General features: G+C 47.2%; 1 pseudogene; it reads right to left on the reverse strand.

Annotated features, from left to right (window-relative positions):
• Window positions 1-2838: 2838 nt before the first annotated feature.
• Window positions 2839-5729, reverse strand: LOC112416019 (schlafen family member 5-like; annotated as a pseudogene).
• Between the last annotated feature and the right edge of the window lie 518 nt (window positions 5730-6247).

Here is a 6247-nt window from a genome sequence, read left to right on the forward strand (position 1 = left end):
CATTGTGGTCAGCGGGCTTCTCATTGCGGTGGTTTCTCTTGTTATGGAGCATGGGCTCTAGGTGCCAGAGCTTCAATAGCTGTGGCTCGCAGGCGGGCTCTAGAGCGCAGGCTCAGTAGCTGTGGCGCTCAGGCTTAGTTGCTCTGCAGCATGTGGGATGTTCCCAGACCAGGGCTCGAACCTGTGTCCCCTGCATTGGCAGGCGGATTCTTAACCACTGTGCCACCAGGGAAGCCCAACCATTTGAAATTGACTCAGAATTAACATAGATATATAATTAAGAGACTACAACATTAAAATAGACGTTTTAACTGTATTCTATATGTTCAAGAAACTAGAAGAAAAATTAAACATGTTAAATAGAAACACGGAAAATATTAAAAGAGAATCCAAATCAAGCTTCTAGAGAAAGACTAGAAGATGAAACTATATGAGATGAAACTATCTGAATGTGATTAATGGCATATTAGACAATGCATGCAGAAGAAAACATTAGTAACTTGAAGACGTAGCAACAGAAACAGCACAGAAAACATATTTTAAGCACAGAACATCAGTGAGGTGTAGGACAAAGTCAAGTGGCCTTATACACACATAACAGTAGTACCTGAGGAGAGGAAGGGGTATAGAAAATACATTGGAAGTCTGTGGGGTCAGCGCTCAAGCAGCTTGGCCCGGGGTACCCGCTCCCTCTCCCGCACCAGCTCCCGCCCGCCGACGCGGACTTTGACCCCGACGTCGACCCGGACTTTGACCCCGACGTCGACCCCGACGCCGACCCCGACCTCACGTTAACGCCGACCTCGATGTTGACCCCCGCCCCCCGGAAGCTCCTTCTCCTCACCGCATTCACAGAGCGAGAACCCCGGGCTCCAGGAGGAGAGCTTGCGCGGTGAGCTGGGGGAAAAAAATGGGGGCCCTAGCGAGGGGGGGCGCCTGTAGGGACGGGGCGCCTGCAGGGGGACCCTCGGGAAGCTGGGCTCCGCGGGGTGGGGAAAGGGCGGCGTTCGGCCGGGGCCGTGGCTGGTCTGGCCTCCTCGCGGGCGGCTGGTCGGGTCTCCGCCGGGACTCCCGGTCTCCGGCTCCGGGTGGCCGAGGTGCGGACGGCAGTCAGAGCCCGCGCGGTGTCTCGTCTTCCGAGTGCAGCCCCGTGCTGATGCGGGTGCCGGTGCCGGTGAGCAAACGCCTAGACTTGCGGGTTGAATTTGTCGACTTGGGTTGTAAACCGTTTGCGGCACCGTCCGGAGTGACTGTTGGAAGGACGGGGCCTCACAGGGATTCCGGGCTCAAGTCAGCGCAAGATGAACCGCTTTAAAAACGCGGCATGGGGGTGCGGCCAGCTTTTCAAGTTCATGTTCATTTGTCCTGGAGGGTCGTTCCAAAGCAAAGCTCGAAGTCGACTTGCGGGTTGAAATACCAGGACCCCGTCACCGCTGTGCAGCGCTGCCGAGCAGACACTTGTGGGACCCCTGCGCCCGCTGGTCGTCAGTGTCCAGACCCTTGTCCCCTTTCAGAAAGCCGGACTCGGGTGGCGACCTTGAGACCCACCCCTGGGTCTGGCCTCCGTGGGGCCGCCACCTGGGCCTTGCTCCTTCTGCCCCGTTGAGGAGCCCGAGGGCCCACGAGTTGGAGGAGGGTTCCGTGGTGGTCTGCCTTGGTACTCCCTGAAGCAAAAGTTCAGTAGGCAGCAGGAGCACGTTTTGGAGAGGATCGTTGAAAACTCTGAGAGTGAATTTTTAAGTTTAATTAAGATTTTAAAAATCTTTATATTATCTGAATTTGGGGAGCTGCTAATTTATTCTTTAAAACAAGATTTTTACGAGACAAGACTTAGTCAAATACATTGTATAATATGTATTTAAAGCCACAACCACAGTTTAAAAATCCTGTAATCTCCCCTTAAATTTCGACATTGACTATTTTCTTTCAAATAAATTAAGAATCTTCTCGGTTTTTTCTCACAAAAGACCCAAGGAGTGTATTATAAACTGCCTTAAAATCACTCCTATTATCACATCATTTAGTTTCTAACATTGTATATTTTATTTACTGGTTCAGATTTGTTAGAGTTTTTGTCAGAGTTATGAGTGCCCTGAGCAGGCTCTGTCTGAAGCCACAGTCCTTCTCGGATGGGACTGGAACTTGAACCGAGGATCCCTGTTTTAGGAGGGGATTCAGACCCACTGTCTTTTAATTAAAACCGCTCACCTGATGTCAGGACTTAAACTGAAGCTCAGGTTCTTTTGTCTCCTTGCAGAAAGAATTCAGCATGAGGCAGAGTGGTAAGCTGAGTTTATTAGCATAGGACACTTGTAGGAGATACAAGCGGGCAGGCAAGGGAGCGCAACCCTGAGAACAAAAGGGGCTGCATTTTTGTAATCAAAGAAAGAGTGGGGAGGGGAGAAGACCACCTTCTTCATATGTGCCCGACGCACAGTGAGGCCAAACAATCCCCAAATGTCGGAGTTTGGAGCAGAGAAAGGTTTATTGCAGGGCCATGCAAGGAGACTGGTGGCTCATGCCTTTAAAACCCTGAACTCATTTTAAATTTGTTTTTATTTATCTTATTTTTGGCTGTGTTGGGTCTTCGTTGCTGCACACGGACTTTCTCTAGTTGTGGCGAGGGGGGCCTACTCATCGTTTTGTTGCACGGGCTTCTCATCGCGGTGGCTTCTCATTGCGGAGCACGGGCTCTAGGTGCGTGAGCTTCAGTAGTTGTGGCACGTGGGCTCTAGAGCACAGGCTCAGTAGTTGTGGCGCACAGGCTTAGTTGTTCCACAGCATGTGGGATCTTCCCAGACCAGGGCTCGAACCCCGTGTCCCCTGCATTGGCAGGTGGATTCTTAACCACTGCTCCACCAGGGAAGCCCCAGATCCCTTGTTCTTGAGGTCAGGTCACGGTCAGGTCACAATGTTCCTGTAAACCTCCACCAAAACAAATGTTATTCTCTGTTCTGACAAGAAAGGGCAAGGTCCTAAGGCTCAGCTTTCACCCTCTGAGGCCCAGGCCCTGGCTAAGAGGGAGTCCCTGGGCGGGCCAGTTACCCTGCATGGGAACGTTCGTCCAGCACCTGGTCTGGGTCTTCCCACCAGTGTCCAGCCTCGACCAGTGGGTGGCCATGGAGAGGGCTCTGGAGCTCTGTAGGACACAGCCCTCAGCCTGTCCCCAGGACCCCCAGCTCACCTGCCAGTCCTGAGGCTGGAGGGCCTGGAGGGCCCTGGGGAGAAGGCCACGATCTGCCTCTCACCATACTCTGCCTCCAGGACCTGTGTGACTGACTGTTACATGTGTGGGACCTCTAACCACCATGCTAAGGGTCACACACTAACAACTTCATGCCTGCCCCGCCCCTGTTACAGGCTTACAACATTAGATCCTCCTTGAACCCTATATGATCTAACCGGGACTGGCATGGCGCTATTCAAATCATATGTATATTAGCAAAAGTGTGGTAACATATACTAAAATGTGGTAATTCATTCAGGTTTCAGTATAATGTCCCCCTTCACCTAGTTTCTTTCTCCTTTCACCTATTCCTGTCTTGGCTACATGCAGAAATGCTACTCGTCAAGGATCATTAACTCCGTGACTTCATGTAACAAGATTCAAACCCCATGTCTATTGTCTTGTGTTTTAACTGTAAGAACTTGTAGCTTGAGTGTGCCTGGTGCTTGGATGCACCTGGTCTTCCTTCAAGGTAGTGTAGATTGTTGCTAAGTTACTGGATTCCTTTCTTGAGTGCTCATTAGCTTACAGCAGTCTCCCAAACTCCCTTAAAATTCCCTCTTTGTCTTTAATCCTCTGGTGGGATTTCTAAACTATTTAATTATCCTACTCTATCCCTATTTCATTTTCACTGCTGAATAATACTCCATTATGCAAAGATACTATAATACATTTATCCATTGTTGTGTCAATAAATAATTTGGTTGTTTTCCTGTTTGGGGCCATTGCAGATAGTGAGTCTATGAGCACTCCTGAGCATATCTCTAAATATATATATATGGATATATATATATATATAATAAATATAAGCACTATATATATAGTGCTTATACTTTTTAAAAAATATGACTAGAAGATGTGAAGGTCAATGAATATAGATTTCTGAGAAGATCCTGAAATGGACTTTGTTTTTCTGGACTTTTCTTGAAGTTACGATTGATTTTCTTTTGTCTGATATTATCTCAGGCTTTCCTTTTCCAAGGTGCATGCATATCACCAACACTACCCTTCAGCCTATCAGTCATGGTTAGCATCACATGTTGGCTTTTGAAAGGAAAAGTGAGAAAGAGAGGTTTGATTGTGTTTTTGTTCAAAGATGGAAGTGAGGCTATGAGAAAGGGAGAATATTTGATGAGGGAACCATACAAGAATGCAGAGGCAAGGAAAAGTGACAGTAAATTAAAGAGGACTCATAGGTACATGTGAAAAAGGAATTTCTTGTATAAGTAAATGTGAGTTCATAATTAAAAAGGGAAAGAAGAGACTTGAATATGAACACAAGAAAGGATGTGGAAACAGAAATTGCTAGGTCAAACAGCCTTCTGCACCAACCTCTAGTGGGTCTACTAGGCCAGAGCATCTATTTGTTGAATGCAGGATATTCAAGATGGGCAGAGGGAAAGAGGGGCAATGACCCACCAACTGTATCTATAGGAATTAATGTCAGGCATCTGCAGCTCTGAGGGTACCTCTCTTTTCCCAGATTCTAAAATAACATCTCCCTTTCCTCCTTCCTCACCTCCTCCCATCTCAGCAAACATTAAAATCATTGATGATTCTATTCCCATTCCTTGTGGCCAGCTCTCACACACGATTGTCCTTCACCCGCCAGGAATTATGCACTTTGGCAAACACTGCACAGCAGAATCGTTCCATGCTGACTGCACAGACATATCCATGGAGGGCCCCCTGCTTGTGTACTGCAACGAATTCGGTGGCATATTTTATCTCACGCCTCTGTGTACAGAAATGATGGACTGGTAACTTCCTAATATAGCAATCAGTAGAAGCCCTCAAGGTGGCAAGATCTGTTTTCTCTTTTTCACATCCAGTGACTTGATGGGTCTCATCATGCAGGCCAAAAAATACTTACCCTACCTCAGTGTTTGCAAATGCAGAAACACACTTGGGTAAAGCATTGTGTCATCTCTGTTGAGAACATCTTAAATTCAATGCGTGTGGACTTAGTAAAGTTGAACTTTTCCTGGTACTGAAGGTGGTGAGTGCTATCAAATAAAGCAGAAGCTGAAGCCTTTATGTTACCTTCATTTTGTACACGAACCTGAAATTTCTGTGGACTTAATGAATTGGAATCATTAATATTTGTAAGAGTCTGAATCCTGCCTTTGGGGAATGCCAATGCTTCCTGAGAATTCATGACATTAGTACATGTTCTATGTCTGTGGCACAAAGAGGAGCACCGGTAAGCAAATCATATACCAGAGGCCTCTGGCATCCATGATTTCACAAAGATCAAAAAGAGATATCCCTGCTGCATCTCATCTAAATAGCCTTTGAAAGTTGAAGGCAGATACAATCCTACTCCATGACTGTCATAATTATAGTCTTTGTTCTCAGTCTCAGCCTTGACCACTCCCCCTCCGGAATTCAGCAGAGCACATATTGCATGCACGATGCTTTCATTCTGTTTCTTCTGCAGTTTAGGGTTCATTCCACTCCTTTGCTCATTCCCAGGGGTGACTTTTCCTGCATTTAAAACATACAAAGTTCATTTCCAAATCAATTTTTTAAAAATAAATTTATGTATTTTTATTTTTGGCCACATTGAGTGTTTGTTGCTGTGCGCAGGCTTTCTCTAGTTGCAGCGAGCAGGGGCTACTCTTTGTTGCAGTATGTGGGCTTCTCATTGAAGTGGCTTCTCTTGTTGCAGAGCATGGGCTCTAGGCGTGCGGTCTTCAGTAGTTGTGGCTCACGGGCTCTTGAACGCAGGCTCAGTAGTTGTGGCACGGGCTCAGTAGTTGTGGCTCACAGGCTCTAGAGCGCAGGCTCAGTAGTTGTGAAACACGGGCTTAGTTGCTCCGTGGCATGTGGGATCTTCCCGGACCAGGGCTTGAACCCATGTTCCTTGCATTGGCAGGAGGATTCCTAACCACCGCACCACCAGGGAAGTCCCTCCAAATCAATCTTGAGACTCATCTTCTCAGCACTTTTCCTGTTCTTACCCTGAAATGTTCTCCTGAAAAACAGGAAGATACACCATTAGAATAGGACAAGGATAGG

Source organism: Neophocaena asiaeorientalis, unplaced genomic scaffold, assembly GCF_003031525.2.
Source record: "Neophocaena asiaeorientalis asiaeorientalis breed wild unplaced genomic scaffold, Neophocaena_asiaeorientalis_V1.1 scaffold1136, whole genome shotgun sequence".
In the NCBI taxonomy this organism is placed as follows: Eukaryota; Metazoa; Chordata; class Mammalia; order Artiodactyla; family Phocoenidae; genus Neophocaena; species Neophocaena asiaeorientalis.